Raw genomic sequence first — 17752 nt, 5'->3', positions numbered from 1 at the left:
GCTTCAAACCTCCACTTAATGGCAGAGTTGTGATTTCTTTACCAGGCATTTGTAACAATGCTTTATTGGGCCATTCCAAAATGTAGAGAGGAAAACAATTTTATACAGAGGAGCAAAAATAACCTCACTGTTCCCTCAGGGCAATTGTTACCTGGAGAAGGGGAACAGTGGGAAGTAGTACAATGCATTATTCTTTCACAGACTATTCTAGGCATTACAATTATAATAGAATCTGCATATAAATGAACCACTACAAAACACCACTTAGTGATTCAACTTTCATTTTGCTTTATGGCTGAGACCCTAGTGAGAATGAGGAATGCCACAGATAGTAACACCTTGTTGCATCTCAATATTTTGTGTTCTGGCCCTGTTTAAATGATGATATTCCTTTTTTGGACTTCAGTTTGACTCCACATTTATTCTCCTATCAGTACCCAGGGAATTTACTCAGTTATGTCAATAGGTCAGTTGTATTTATATACATAAATTCTCTAGTGTATTAATAGGAGGCCAGAGACTACTTGGGGGTCACTCTTAGTATTATTTGGCTATGTGGCAACCATGAAACCTATATCTTTTTTAACACTTAAAGCAGTATTTTCAAACCATGCTTTAGGCACCCAGGTTTTTGGGATTTAATTATCCTCATACAGACCTCATTTTGTTTCCATTAAATATTCTGTAATGTGACATTTTATTGATCTCCGTATAGAAACATTTGGAGTCTTTTTTGGGGGGAGGGGTTGGGAGAGAGTTTTGTAAAGCAGGGCTATTAGAAAGTGATACAGATGGTAGGTGGTGGTCTTCATTGCATCTTAACATTTACAAGCTACTTCAAAATCGAATTTTTAAATATGCAACCCAACCTGCTATTCATTGTACGATTCAATCAAGTACTTCATCACATGGAGGTTTTTTACCTTGCCAGTTGGGGATTATAAATGTGGCCCTAGGACTGCTTTGGATTTTAGCAGCATTAAGGATCCAACTAGCATCCTTGTTAGTGTTCTCTGCATACATGGCTACTCACTACTCTCTCACAAATGTATGGGGATTAAAGTGATGTACTGGAACTTCTGAAATTTTCAAACTTTTACATATCGCAGTCTCTGCACCATCCATTGCTTCATGAATAATGTACCTAGTATGAAAAGAATGGATTTGAAACATGATTGATTTTTGCAATGGATTTCTGAGCAGTGAAAGAATTGCTTGAAAAATGAAACAGCCAAGCATTTTCATAAAACATTATTTCATCTGCAATCGTAATTTCATTAAAGAAAGCCAATTTTGTTAAGCATTCTTCCTTCTTTTTTGTGCTAGCTTTTCTGTGGTCATCATTCACCTATTCTATTTTTACACAATAAATGGAAGGGTTTTGTTGAATTCCAATTGTATTAGTTATAATACATGTTGGTGCTCAAAAGCGACTGACTTCATATACTCTTCACCTGTAGGGTTGCCAGGCATCTGGTTTTCGACCAGAACGCCTGGTCCAAAAGGGAGCCTGGCAGCTCCGGTCATTTGAAAACTAATAACTCACTGATCAATAATATCATGGTGAAATGTATGTAGCAACCGTATATGTAAAGTTATCAGTTCCCCCATACAATATTATTAGCACATGTTCAAAACTAGACAGCCCTGCCTATGTAAAAGTTGTTCAGCAGACCTATCCTAAACAAAGGAACGTGTGTTTACCTCAGTTTACATATAAGTAGTAAATAAGGCCCTCAAGTCAGAAAGGAGAGGAGAGGGTAGGAGACAGAATGGTTTGCATTTTAGCAGACACAAGTGGGGGAAGAAAGATGATGGAGCCACCTTCATCACCAGACTCCATGTTGCTTCCTCCCTGTTTGGATAAACTTTATTTCAGAAGAATCCACTTCAAAAGTTTACTGGACTGTAAAAGAAAGGGGCAGAAAATCCCAAGTTATCTTTTTCACCTAAGAAGATAAAGGCACCAGCACCTTTGGGAGAGATCCTGATGTGGACAGGGTCAATCACCATCTTGCTGGAAGACTATGGCTAAGGAAGGTCCGTCTTAAACAAAGCCTTGAATCAAAACTTGCTAGATTAAGTTTTAGACTTTTAGGTGCGTGTTTTTACTTTTATTTGCTGGTAACCATTTCTAACAGTATCTCGTCTACACGAATTCACTTCAATTCCTATCTTCTTTTGTTTTGTTTTATTTTAAATCTGAACCAATCCAGTGCTGCATTTAAACTGAACTTTTTGGTAACTTCAGTTAAAGTAACAAACTGTTGAATATTGACTGGCTAAAGGGGCAACCAATCTTAATATCTGAACTGTCCAGAAGAGGTCTGAACACTGCATAACAAACGTTTTGGGGAAAATCCAGGACTGGGAGTGTGTTGGGATCACCCTGCAAGTAGTAACCAAGGCTGGTAGAAGCCAGAGTATGGCTGTGAGTCTGTAGACAGGTTGCTGGGGTCAGAGTTGCTGGACCAGTGCTATCTAGCACACTGATGCTCAGGGTGTGACCTGTAGGCTGGTTGCGAGTGGTCCAGGTTAGGAGCTTCAGCAGCAAAGCATTGTGAGGCACCCAAGGTTACAGGACAGGTGGTGACGGAACCCCTCACTGATCCGCATTGCACCCCAGAATGTGGCCGCCAGCTTGTAGTAAAGAACAAAAGCGTGACTCTCACATCCACCCATGAAGCAATGCGCACTGTACCTCACCTTGGGAGGGAACAGTGTCTTTGGTGATACTTGGTAACGTATTTCATGTGGAGGCAACAACTGCAGGAAGGACAATGGCTTTCAATATACACACTTAAAAATAACTCCCTCTGCCCCCTTGTCTGTTGTCTTGTAATCAAGATTATAGCCATCATGTGGATGTGAGAAACAGCAGGTGTATCCTAATTGGCATATAGGTAGCTGGAGTAGAAAACAATTAAGCGTGGACAGGTATATAATAACAGTCATCTATCAAAACTAATGGTATTGCGGGCACAAGAACCCTAGGTGTCCTCATTAGTCTCCTACCTCATTTTAAACAAGGGCCATTCAAGAACTCTCCAAGGGAACAAAAGAAGGCAAGAGATTAAATTTAAATGTATCCTGGTGAAATGACAATGAAACCCATGTAATACAATAGATGTATCCTTAGATCAGCTGTGATCTCTAATTCCTCCTGGCTGGCATAGAGCTGGCAGGGCAAATAGGGACAAGACCATTGACCCTCTCAGTGCTGAACATTCCTATTACTACCACTTATATACAAGCCCTTACACTACAGCCCCAAGTCTCTAGTAAGGGAGACAGTGGAGGGTCCAAGAGACCTACATGTACAGCACATGATGATCCATAATTGTGGGAGGAAAATACTTGTGTGATGAGTTGCTTTGTATCATAAAATTACATGGGGCATTTTTGTTCCAAAGGAGTCCAAAGCACTACAAATTCTGACTTAGGACTTGTCTACATTACCCACTGGATTGACGGGCAGGGATCAATCCAGCGGGGGTCGATTTATCACGTCTAGTCTAGACATGATAAATCGACCACCGAGCACTCTCCCATCAACTCCGGTACTCCACCAGGGCGAGAGGCACAGGCGGAGTTGATGGGAGGGTGTCAGCTGTCGACTTACCGCAGTGAAGACACCGCGGTAAGTAGATCTAAGTACGTCAACTTCAGGTACATTATTCACGTAGCTGAAGTTGCGTAACTTAGATCGATTTCCCCCCACAGTGTAGACCAGGCCATAGACAGGGATTGCTTCAGTCAGTACTAAATACAGCCACATCCAAAGTTAAAGGGAGCGGGGCCACAGGCAGGATTCACAGGGCTTAGGACAAGACTTAGAAGTCTAAAAGGACTAATGTCTCCATTCAGCAAATTACTTAAGCATGTGCTTAATTTTAATTACATGGTGTAGTGCCATTGGTGTACTTAAAGTTAAGCACATGCTTAAATGCTTTCTGAATCAGGGCCTCAATGGGGACTTAAGGAGGTTGGGGACATCTACAAGTTTGCAGGCAGGATTTACATCTAAAGGTGTGTGGAAAGCCAGTTTTCACTGCACGTAAAAAATCTCATGCTGCATAGAGCAGAAGGGCCAGTGGCCTGTGCTGTCTCTAGAGGCTAGGGTTTGTGATGAAATACCTGCTGTATTTAAAAAAAAAAAAAAGTAAATAAATAACCCTCAGAAGTTCTGACTTCAAATTTTCACCCTTAAAAATATCTCCATGTTATTTATAATGGCTTATTGCTCACTCTAGAAGAGCAGTCTGAGAGTTGTCACCAATGCATTCTGCATCACGTTATGGAAGAATGTTAAGCTCGTATTCATGTGGGCAATGGGTAAAACCCCTTCTGTGCTTGTCCGATACTAAATGTTCGTTATGTCTTCCCTTCAGACAGGTTTAAAATACAAGATTATACAATAACCTGGCAGCTAGATCTGTCTCATGGCATTGCCACCCAGAGAGAGAAATAGAACTACTATTCTGTCCATCTCGTTTGTGGCTTGTAGCCACCGACTGGGATTGTGGGTGCAGACCCATGCAGAGCTACAATGCATTCAGGGGCATATCAGGAGGAGACAATCCATACTCCATCTCATCAGCATGCAGCAGGGAGTGTCTAAGCCACTTCATCACTAGGCATAGTGCAACCTGCTCCCCCAGTGCATCTGTCTGGTTAGGGAAGAGGTTAGGACTAAGGCTGGCTGGAAACAAGAATGTTGAGGTTTTGGAATTTGTTTTCTTTCTGAATGAAAATGAGACTTTTTTTCCTCCTAAATGAGAGAGAGAGAGAGAGAGAGAGAGGGAACTCAGAATAGCCAATAGCCCAGAGAAATTGACTCTGTAGCCTGGGCTCTTCATTGTGCAGAACAGCAGGTTCAACTTGGATCTCCTACATCCTGGGTGAGTGCCCTAACCACTGAGGTGGGTTCCTCTCCCTCTGACTAGAAATTCCATCCTGGACCTGAGAAACTTTCCCAATAAAAGTTTAATCAAAATTGATATATTTCTGGAAAATTTTGTTTACAACCAATCCATAAGAAAGTGCAGGGAAAAAAAAGTCAAAACATTCCCAGATGGTTCTAGCCAGAACCCTGCCTCCTTCCTTCCCCCCATGGGGAAAATCTGTCGCTGAGTGCAAGGGTCTGTCTGTAGCCTTTGTGTGGGGCATCCAAGGGATGGGAGGCTTCTTGAGCTCTTACTCCCTCACTCAAGGGATTGGGCAACCTGGACCATAGGGCAAAATGGGTGTGTCTGCCTCCTGAACAGCTGATGGGCCGGGGAAAGAACTATCAGCTTGGTGCATGGCCCAATATTGCTTATGTAAAAACATTCCTGGTTGGGTCATTTGCAGAGATGGGAAGCTAGGACCATTAGATCTAAATCAGTCAATTGCCTGAGCTAAAGGAAGCAGTGGGGCACTCAGAAATCTCTTTAGATGGTCCAGCCACTAGAGGGCAACAAAGACACACTTGGTTCTAGGGGTACAGGCACCCTTGTGACTGAAATCTGAAATTGAAGCATTTATTTCCAGCCAGGGGGACATAATTTCTTGCGGAAACCTTACCACTCTTGCTAAATGCGATGGAGGGTTATAATAGCCATCAAACTTTGCTCTTGGGAGGGCCCTAAGAAGAGAACTTTGCCATTGATTTGTTCAAAGGCAGTAGGGTTTTAATTCACACCACCCACACCACCCACTGGCAAGTACTTTATTGCAAAGTAACAAAATAAGAATGCTTGTTTAAAAATGTGGGTGGGGAGGCTTACTAGCTAGTTTGTATTCCTATTTGTGTGTAAGATTGAAAGACGTTTCGGAAACAGAAGGGATTTAAGCCCATAAACCTAATTGACATGTTATGTAGTTTAATAAATTCTAATGCCGGGAGGGAATAACTAAATTTAGAGTTTATCTTGAATATTAATCCACATGAAAAGGTTACGTATCCATGCTCTGGGTAAAGTTCAGTGCCACAAGGGCTTTTCTTACTCATATACCCCTTTGGTATAAACATACTGCCAATATATCAGCTTGTCATAAACATGTAAATAAGGGATTGTATTTGTACTGTACTTCCTTCTGGCATCTACTTGTTACATTGTGGGTTGTTATTAGGGGAGTCATCTGGGCAGTAACTACAGCCAGCACTAGGATATTTTCATGGTTATCTAAGGTCACTTCTGTGAGAGCTATCAGACACTGACCAATCACGCATCCCCATCCAACCTTGTTTAAAATGGTAGCCCAAAGTAAAAGGAAGAGCAGAAGGGCTCATCCCTGAAGGACCTTTGAATGACATTGCTAGGTTCCTTTTTTTACAGCATCTTTAAGAACAAAGTGAGGCACGACTGATTGGAATCTGATGCTGGCTTAAACTAGCGTTTGGGTTTGTGTGTGTTTTGTGGAACTGCTGAAACATTTTTGAAACCCTTCTAATATTTTGGGGGGGAGAAATTGTTTCTTCAATATTTTTTTGTACAGTGTAGGTGTATGTAGTTCTATGCACACAGGCTGCATAGTCAAAGATACTGAGGTGGGTGAAAAACACGATAGTCAGAGGACATTTCTATTGCTGGACTGTGCAAAACTTGTGTTCTTGGAGGTCTGTAGCCAAAATATTATTGCCAGTGAAGGGAGACTTCATTATTCCATGGGAATTATTCCATATTCAAGTCCTCCCTTGCAGCTTTTTTCCAAATCCCCTCATCCCTGGCTCTTGCCAGCCCTCCAATCGGGGTCATGTTAACATGGATGCTGACGTGCCACAGAATATACTAAACACTACAGAATAGTCTAACCGTAGCCACAGAAATTGAGCTATGGTATAAATTATTGCAAAAGAGAGAGAGACAGAAGTGGTGAGTACTGAATTGCAGCCTCCTGATTGAATAGAATGGGTTCAGGAAATGGGAGAAGGTATAAGTAAGGAAAATGTTCTTGGATGGGTGGAGAAGAAATTTGATTACTGTTGTTGAACCATCCTTAAAGCAGCTTAATAATGAGGAGACTATTCAAAAGGCCATAAGTGGATGCTGCAGATTGGTGAACCTGGTACAGGGGTCAAAAAGCATAATTCTAGAGGTTCTACTGCTTACATTTCACAGTTTTCAACTCATTTGAAATCTCTCTGTGACCTGCTAGTTTAGGAATTATGGGCCAAATTCTCTGCCAGCTTAATTCCATTGACTTCAGTGGAGTTCGGCCTTTCGAGAATTAGGTCCTGTATGCTTTTTATATAATCTCTTAATAGACCCTCTTCTAGCAAGCGAATAAAATCTTCAAAAGGCAGCTCTCAGGTCAGCAAGATCCGCTTGATGCTGTGTGGTGATTGTGCTAGCCATAATCTTCTAGGGACGAATTTACCTCTTCACCCTCTACATGTTTTACACATACTGCGTGTACAATAAATTTCATAAAATATTAAGAGCCTATATAAAATTTGTACTCTATATATAATTACATACGTATATATAATTTATTTGCATTATAAAAATTACCAACTTGTATATAAAATGCATGAATCACATAGTCATTTAAATATTTTAAATGACAAATATATAACTATTTAAATAATGGATATAAATATTTGTAAGTGTAGGCACTCTTTGTTTATGCCAAAAACAAATGTTTTGTACGTATTGTATTGTACAAATTTACAGTTACAGAGGTAGAATTGGAATAATTTCAAAATACAGGCCTGATCTGAAGCCAATTGAAGTCAGTGGAAGATTTTTCCACTGTTTTCACAGAGCTTTGAATCAGGTCCTAAATATATATCTATATATCTATGAAATAAGTCTGACTATAGAAAACAGATACAAATCTAACAGGATTTTCTGTCATAACTAGAGCTGGGTGAATACTGGGGGAAGGAGGGGAAATGTCCAGGTACTAGATTGAATTTTAAAATGATTTTTTTAGCTGATTTCCAGCAACAGAGAAGGCAACACAAACTGAGAGACCCAGAAGAGGGAATTACTTAACTTTTCCTGATTTGAATGGTGGTCAAGGATTCATTCTGGATCCATGAGATGATACTTTGGAAATCCCCCCAAAAATAACTGGATCAATTTACTTGTAATAAAGAGTGAGTGTGAGTGTAAAACCTCATGCCATCCTCAGCGTCCTCCTGCTGCAGATGAGAGGGAACCCTGCTCTTTGGGCTGGGGTTTTGAGATAGTTGCAAAGATTTTTTTTTTCAAGGGGCAGTTCTCCAAATAACTCAGTGATCTGGCTTCTGCTAGGTCCCCAGCCACACACGAGTTCCTTACGTTTTGGTGAATTATAATACTTTATGAAGATTAACTATGTCTCACAATCCCCTTGTGAGGTAGACAGGTGAACATTATCACCTCACTGTCTTAGAGGAGTAGAGTGAGACATTGACACTGAATAACCTGACTGAAGCACAGAAAAACTATACACAAGAGTCCCTTGTTCTCTGTCCCATATTTAGCTCACTAGACCATGCTGCTCCATGCTTTTGCCCCTTTTTGTGGCCAGTGGCTGGTCAGTAGAAGAGCTAGCTCCAGCAGATAGCTGAGTTGGCTGCCGGGAAGGAGCTAGTGGGTCTCTTGCACAGCTGAGGTAGGATATAGTCAGTTGGTTAGGCAACTCAGAAGATCTATGTCAGTTCCCTCTGTGAGTTTGGACAAGCCACTTAATCTCTCTGTGCCTCAGTTTCCTACCTGTAAAATAGGGATAAATGCTTCCCTACCTCACATGGAGCTTGTGAGGATAAATTCTTTAATGATTATGAAGTGCTCAGATTCTGTGATAAGGAGGGCATATAAGGACATAGATATCTCAGTGCTCCTCAGCCAATATGCCACCATTGTGTCAGGGGGTTTAAAATGTCTCCGACGTTAACGTGGGTGGCTGTAAGACAGAGACCACACGCAACTTGTGCTCTTTAGGGACAGTGACTGACTTTCCACCTTAGACATCAGATAATATCCGTTTGCGTTTTCAAAGCTATCTTTGCAAGGAAAAGTGTTACAAACAATTAAAGCTGAGAATAGTCTTGAAATGATTTCCTTCTCATGAGAATCTGGGAAGTAGTGTTACAGGCCATCAGGCTGGTCCAGAGGCCAGCCCTAACTCTCTGCACTGGAGCTGGAAGATGTAATTTTCCACCTCAAGTAGACATACCCAAACTTGCTCTACTGGAACTACCTAAATGTAGACATGGCAAAGTGAGTGGTAGGAGGAACTAGCTACCTGACTACGATCCTGTCAGAGACCCTAGATACTGTTCAGGCAGATAGCTCCTTCTGCTTGTGCTGCCGTGGTTACGCTCCTATTTTTAGCATGGCAGTTGGTTCAGAGCTAGCTCAGGTATGTCTCCTCAAATTGAAAATTACACATACCCTGAGACATTACGGCCACTCTCCATCTATGGGTTATTAACCAGCTGTCACAGGAAGAGGCTGTGATATATCAGGTGTTTCTATTCTTACCAAGCTACAAGGTTTTTCTATGCTGAAGTTTTATGATTTGCCCAGAGCCAAACAAAATTATATTCTTAAACCTGTTCCGTTGAACTAAATATATATTATTGTTGCCATCAAATGTATGTCCTTATCCTCCTTCCAGCTATCATGTTCTCTCTGAAAGCAAACTGTCATGCTATTTACTGACAAAAGCAAGCAATTTTAAGAATTGTCATAATTACAAGGAAGCACAAAATGCTAAAAATGACAAATCAGATTTGAACAAATTATGTGCAAAGGGATGTTAAATTAAAAACTAACCGAGCAACCTGTATTCTCTTTTTCAACATGGTTTGGGTTGACATGATATCCTCTTACAAGAGACACATCAAAACAAGCAAGTTTGCAACCGAAATTGCATGTTGGTGCTCAAGAATTTGGGTTGAATAATATAAAAACCAGAGCTAAAAAAGCCAAGCACCCTTATATGATAAGCATGATAAGTGTGTCATGAAGTGAAATTGATAGTTCCTGGTTCATCAGTTCCTAGAGAGGACCAAGGGTCCTGTGGCACCTTATAGACTAACAGACGTATTGGAGCATAAGCTTTCATGGGTGAATACCCACTTCGTCACCCATGAAAGCTTATGCTCCAATACGTCTGTTAGTCTATAAGGTGCCACAGGACTCTTTGTCGCTTTTTACAGATCCAGACTAACATGGCTACCCCTATGATACATAGAGAGGACCAGTACATGTTGTATGGAGAACTTAATACAGTAAGAAAACTTGTACAATATCGTCCAGCATGATCCCTGACTGCCTCCACCAAATGTCTTCTACCTCCACCCAACCTCCAATGAAAGACTTATATGATGTTTTTCCTTTTCAAATGATGTGATCTAGAAAGAGAGAAGTAGTTATTAGTGTTTCTGATCTTGCGGCCTTGAGCTGAGAGTACCTAAGGTGCCAAGCAGTGGCAAAACAGGGCCATGCTTCTTGGCTGTTTTTTAAACATATCCCCTATTCAAAGACATCCTCTGTCCACTGTTCAAGAGTGATATCTACCCATCAACTCCATGAATAGTATCTGTTGTAATTTCCCATTTTAAATGACTCCACTGCATTCAGTTCCTAATAGAAAGTGACATTGAAGTTAACAATGTTTTTAATGAGCTGAGAAGGGATATTTGTTTTGGAGGAATAGAAAGCTTTCTTTCAAAGCTGTTATGCTGAGTTTGAGATATATTTATAGTACTGAGGCAAAATAAAACTCTAAATCAATTTCCTAATATGAACTACTGTAGAGAGCTTCAATACATCCATGTATGTAAAGCGCTATGTATGTATAATCTACAGATGAAAAGCACTATATAACAGCTAACTATTATTATGATGACAATTTTAGCATGTATGGGTAGAACACTAGTGCATAGCTATAAGGTCACAATGAGTATCACACTATGGTCTTTAGTATTCTAGACTCCAGTCCTGCAAGTGGCTCTGTGTAGACTGACCTCTGGGTGAACTCCCACTACCTCCAATGGGGGGGGGGTCTGCTAAGATGTGCCTGAACAGAGGAAATGCAGGTGCCCGAAACCCAATCATACCCTGCAGTGTCATAAGTGAATGATATACACCAGGTGTTTGTATCCAAGTCCTGTTCTAAAGTTGGAAGAATCATGTAATTCATCCCAAAGATAGGTGAGGGCAAGAGCAGACCTGAGGCACTTAGGGCTTGTCTACATGAGGAAATTGGCTGGCAGAGCTTTAGTGGAATAACCAGCTTTGCTGGTGTAACTCCCTCGTGTGGATATGCTATGCCAGAATAAAGTCATTTTAGCTATCCTGCAATAGCCATGCTCCTGTGTAGGCAACCCTTGCGGAGAGCAGAAAGGACACCGAGGTGCATATACCCCCATATCTGTGATTTAGAGCATTCAAGGGCTGGAACAGGTAGAATTGAGGGAATAACTCATGGAGCCAATTTACTATCTTCTCTATTGGCAAATTGCCTGAGAGCAGCGTGCAGTTCCCTTGAATGTTTTTATTACCAGAAATTACTCGCTGACCTGTTCAATGAGTGATTGTTCTGAAGATCATTTGCGAACAGTTCATTGCCTGGATTCACTCTTCAAAATGTAAGATGTGTTGATTAGTTTGGCTGAACACAGAGGTCAAATGGTGGAGACTCTGTTGCCTGATTGGGTGAACAGAATCTGAGAATCAGGTTTCCACTTTGAATTCTCAGCTGTATGAATTCCCTACTCATTATTTTTCTGAGATATGCTTTCATTTGCGTAGAGTTTACCGTTTCCACAGACCTTCTTGCCAGGAAACTAATTAACCAGAATATTCATGTAAGTGAAGACGAAAGGGATGCAAACATAGCTGTAACTAAGTCATTATTTTTCTTGGGAATGAATATTTGTTTTAGATCGTCACCTAGCTGAACTAACAAGGGGTAGAAGAGTTCTGAGTTAATGTGACACAACTCACGGGACATCCTCTCCATCAGTTAAAGGCATGAACACTTTAAGAGTTTTATATAAAAGGTCTGAATAATGACTAGTGCTTTGCTTCCTGTCCTTTTTTTTTTTTTTTACTTGATTTTACTCATTTCTTCCAATGGAGATGTTTCTATTATGAGTCTTAGGTTGGGATACCAAAGTACTAATTTTTCAGGTGCTAGATATAGTTATCCATTGCTGGACTCTTTTGCTACAGCCAAATAGGTCAGATATTTTTAGCCCTGTTCTCTTTCTCTAGTTTTAAGTCATAATGTGCCGAGTGCGGTGTACTCTTTACCAATGGCAGTAGAGTGCCACCTGTGGCAGCCTCCTTTGTTTCCATCTTAAATGGGATTTTAATGGAAGTGTTCCTTGTATATCATGCTGTTTAATGGCTGTATGCTTATTTTTGGAAAACAGCAAGAGACAACTCTTTATTTTTTAAGGCCTCCTTTGCTGGGCTTTACTTCTCTTTATTATCTGTCTTGGGAGCCTGAATGATATGATGGCCGCACCAATCATGGGACTTCCTTGTACAGCAATCAATCGCAATGGGAGGTGGGGTGCGCATGTAAGAAGAACTAACATAGATACAGCAGTGCTTGACCTCTGTTCACTGCCACTATTGTGCCTGGACCCATTTCTCTCTTCCTTGCCAGGTTAGAGGCAGGAGAGAAAATTGCTTCCACTATCTTGCTTTTAGAAGCCAGACATCTGTTGACTCCTACAGAGAATTTTATCTCAAAGGTAAAGAATGATAGACCATCATTCTTGTAATCAGAATGTGTTAGATTTCACTCACCTGCCTGCCATGCTCTGGAATCTCCCTCCCACCCCCAATATAAGCCTTATTTATTTATTTATTGGGTGAATGAGAATAGACAAGGGCTCTTTCTTATCTGACCTGGGGCGATCATCAGAGATCTCGCATGTTTCTCTTACAAAGCACATTATTGCATGTCATGATCTTTGCCCCTAAAGTATTTGAATATTCCTTCTATTCAGACACCTATGACCTAAGCTGCTGCACTTCCTCATTTTGAACTCCCCGCACTGTATCCAACTCCACAAAATGCAATTACATATAATAGGGCTGAGCACTCTGGCCTCGATCCAGCAAAGCACTGAAGCACATTGCTGAAGTCTAAGGCTGTATTGTCCCATAGACTTCAGAGGAACTACTCAGATGATTAAAGTTAAGCACATGCTATACTGATACTAGCCAGGGTTTTGCTTCAAATGCAGACTTGTGTGTTACAGAATAGGCTATTCGTTTGCTATCAGATAAATGAATTTTCCTCTGGGGGACCCAAGACATCTCTAATTACGACCATAAAAACCTATTGCACATCTAAAGACATTCTTTTACATATTAAAAGATATATTTTCGAATGCAGTTGCTGATCCCAGGGCACTTATGGCACGGACTGCAATTCAGATGCCTATTTCCACACTGCAAACGTAGGACAGGCACTTAGAGGTATGTAGAAAAGCTCCATATTTATTTCAGAGCTATTCCAGGAAAGTTTATTTAATTAAAGGTAGAGAAACTTTAAATGACTTTACCTGAATGTGAGCACCATAATAACTACTTTTGTGTACTGCAGCTGGTGGCCGGGTTAATTAAAAAGTAAATCAACATGAAATATAAAGTGAAACTGATGAGTGCAGTTAAAAATATAATTACAAATGAAAAGGTAAGGAATGAGGGAGAGGCTCCATTTCCTAATCCTAAATGTTAATGAATGGATAGTATCAGTGCAGTACTGCTTCCTAGTCCAGTAGCGATCATTCTTAGCTTGCTGCTCTGAAGAAATTTAAGTCAGAGCTTTGGTAGAGAGACAGTTATGTAGAGACAATTCAACGGATGTATGCATTTTACATGTCTATGTTGGCAGTTAGATTTTAGACTTAGGGTTTTTCATTTAGGTTGTACAGTTCTTTATTTTGTTTAGCACATACATACAGTAACCTTGGGTAATTTTAACACTTGCCAAGCGTTCGTTGCCTTTCCCTCCCACACCTCTTGCACTCCTTGTTCTGAATAACTGACTGCTGGAATGCAAAGGGACTGATACCTAGTCTGCTCTTTTGTGTACAGTCAAATAAGGCCATGATTCTAAGCATCTTTCTACTTCAAGGACTTCCTCATCCTCCCTATTATTGGGAATACAGCCTCTTGTTAAGAATGTTCATTTCAGAGACCCATATTGCCACCTCCTTAGGGCATGTCTACACTGAAACCATGGTGTGTGATTGCAGCTCATGTAGACCTACCCAGGGTAGCTAACAGCTCCCGTAAGGCATACTTCAGCGCGGGCTAGCCATGCGAGTAATTACCCAGGGTTCTGGGAGGGCTTGTTCAGCCCACGGTGAAGCACAAGTTGCTGTGTTTTGCTGCTCCAGTAACTGAGCTAGCTAGGTTTGGTATGTGTGCACAAGCTGCAGTCACAGCCCTGACTGGAGTGTAGACATACCCTTAGTTGTTGTCGTCGTCTTCTTTTTTGTAATATAATCTCAATTTCTAGTGGAAAACCGGATGTTGCTAAATTGGTATTTTTTTCCCCTTCAGAAATAACAAAGGGAATTCTAGGTTGCTCCTTGAACCATAAGTATTCAAGTACGTAGCTGTGATTTATTGATCACGTCTCCATAGCATAAATATCCAGACGGTAGTGATTAAAGTCTGGGATGGGCCGTTGAGGGCAGTCACTTCTCTGGTTGCTCCAGAGTTCTGGTTAAGAATGTGGAGGGGATACTCCCACGACATTGTACACACCAGCACAGTGCCTGTATTGAAAGGCTACTGCCATAAGGTCTGTGGGAATCCAGTTCAGCCTGTGAAATTGTTAAAGAAAAAACTAGGTCAGGGGTCGGCAATGTTCGGCATGCGGCTCGCCAGGGTAAGCACCCTGGCGGGCCGGGCCAGTTTTATTTACCTGCTGACGCGGCAGGTTCGGCCGATCGCGGCCCCCACTGGCCGCGGTTTGCCGTCCCGGGCCAATGGGGGCGGCGAGAAGCCGCAGCCAGCACATCGCTCGCCTGCGCCACTTCTCACCGCCCCCTTTGGCCCAGGATGGCGAACCTGCGGCCAGTGGGGGCCGCGATCAGCCAAACCTGCCGCGTCAGCAGGTAAATAAAACTGGCCCGGCTCACCAGGGTGCTTACCCTGGCGAACCGCGTGCCAAACGTTGCCGACCCCTGAACTAGGTTAAACACCAGAAACCTTCCCACCCCCAGTAACGATCTTGGGGTTCATTAAACAGCAAACCAGATGAATGACAAAGGAATAAAACTTTTAATAGAACAAATTGGAGTGCTTCTGTGGTAAACTGAGGCACACAGGCATGTGGTGTTCCCAACCCCTGCCTCCAGGGAACACCTCCAAATTCCTATGTTCATACTACTGTCCCGTATGAAGGAGCATCTCTAAATTGTAATCTTCAACAAACAGATCTCTACACTGCCCCTCCAGATAAATTTACAGCTAATTAAACAATGAAGTGGGAGGTATCATGTGACACCAGCAAAGCATCTGTCACTTTTTTCCTCTGTCACTTTATTACAATAAGCTGCTTCTCTTCATGCTGATTTGCTATTGAGATGTTTACTTTCTCCTCAGATCAGCCCGTGATGCCAGCCTGCATGGCCCTCTTCTTAAATTGTCAAACAAGTCCCTTTGTGCTTCCTCCCATGTCGCCCCACACACTTGGTAGGAGCTCCCAGTAAACGTCCGCAAAGCGACTTCATTATCCTCCTCCAAAACCCACCTCCAAACTCTCCTTTGCCATGATGTCTACAATGATTAGTTTGCTGCTGCGCTTAGATCACCGCCTATCAGAGCTGACCAATAGTATCTCATTGTTGTCTTGTACTCAGTGGCGTTGGAACAATTTGTATAGCGGGGGTGCTGAAAGCCATTGAAGAAAACTGTAAACCCTGGATATGATGGTAACTGCCACACCCCCAGTAGCCCTAGTTCCAGCTCCCCTGCTTGTACTCCCCTGACAGTCTGTATCCATCTGTTGTTTCTTGTCTTATACTTAGAGGGTAAGCTACTTGTGGGGACAGGCCATCTTTTTGTTCTGTGTTTATATGGTGCCTAGCGCAATGGGATCCTGACCCTACTGCAATACAATAATAATAATATCCCTAAAGCTACTCTGTCTCTCTCTTTGTTTCACTGTGGAGCTTCTGCCTAGAGAACTTTCCCCAGCCCCTCAAAATGCCTGGTGTCCTGCTACAGGTTTGCAGAAGCAGTATGCGTCCCCTTGCAAGAGGTAGATGAGGCACTAGTGCTAAGAGACATATATGGAAGGGATTCTGCAACACTTTCTTAGGGGAATCGGTGTACAGAAAAATCCAGCTCTTACACAAAAAGCTATACTCGACGGCCCAAGAGGTCATTTTTAGTCCTCTCTTCCATGAATCAATTATTCCTTCTTCAATTCCCAGAGAGCTATCAATAAAGATCTGTGCATCAAAATGAAAGGAGGAAGAGAGAGCTGCCCGCAGCCAGATCTGCCAGCATGGATCTTCTAAAATGCAAGAGCAGCTTATCAAGTAAGTTACATCACCCTTTTGCTGCAAACACATCTACAGACAGTTCACACTTGCATAAGCCGCTCCGCAAAACAGCAGAATTTTGCCTACAGGGTGGAAAGAGTTAGCAAATATAAAATGTAAAAGAGCAAGCGTCAGGCCCTTGTTCATAAGGGAATATAGTGTATTATAGAATCTATAAATGCCGCATAAGACAGTGGGTACTGGTTCTAAAGTTGCATAGAGCAAGAGAGCACTTTAAACACATATCATTGATTTTCACCCTAAAGCTGTTAATTATTTCATACCAGGTTTTGAAACTGCAGTAGTAACTCTTGAGTAAAAATTGCTGTTACTTTTTCACAATAGCCCCATTTAAAAAAAAAATTCCTTTTCAACAACATTCTGTCTTACATTTTTCACCTCTGATCTTTAGCCAGAATATGACTTTTGTGGGAAGTTTGACAAAGTATTTGAAAGATACAAGAGTCTGAAAATTATTTAAACATCTTATTTCTTCTCATATCCCAATAAACTGAGTCTGCTGACTTGGTCTAAAGCAGAGCTGGTGAATATTACAGGAAATAGTTCATTCATATGAATACAAACTGGATTTGCTTCAATAATATTCACAACCCCTATTCATTTCCAACAAATGTCCACACGTCTCTAGTTCACACCGATTTTTGTGGAAAGAAATGATCTTGTGCGTCTTTATGTGAATATGTGTTTTAACAAAAGTTTGAACTGGAAATAATTTATGAAAGCCCTCCCTGTTGTCATCCAATCCAGAAACAAAACAATACCATGAAAGTAAGGTGGTAGACTCACAACTTGAATAGCTAATAATAAGGGGTTGGAATATGTTCACACAAAATGTTTTGAATATTGAACAAATCTCTGTGAAAAGTCTGTTTGTGGCTAATTAGTAAATGGAAAAATAGTTGTTTCTTGAATTCTTTGTCCTGCTCTAATCTACAGAGTATTGTAATGGGGGCCATATAAGTACCTAAGATAGAGGGATATCACAAGAAACGTTCTTCAACGCCTTGCTTTTCTGAATTTAAAAAAAAAAATCTATTTTTAGGGAAGAAGAGGATTTTGGACTTTAAATGAAATAAACAATAATAAACAACCTATACGTTTCCTGACGGAGCTGGAATCTGAGCTCTTCAAATACATTATTGTTGAACATATTTAAATAGGAGAGGTAATTTCTATGGCTAGTATGAATTATTGTTATTTGCATAGTTCCATGGGGGGTAGGTG

The sequence above is a fragment of the Malaclemys terrapin genome, chromosome 9 (genome assembly GCF_027887155.1).
Source record: "Malaclemys terrapin pileata isolate rMalTer1 chromosome 9, rMalTer1.hap1, whole genome shotgun sequence".
NCBI lineage: Eukaryota > Metazoa > Chordata > Testudines > Emydidae > Malaclemys > Malaclemys terrapin.
The sequence above is the reverse complement of the archived record's forward strand: the minus strand, read 5'-3'. Positions refer to the sequence as shown.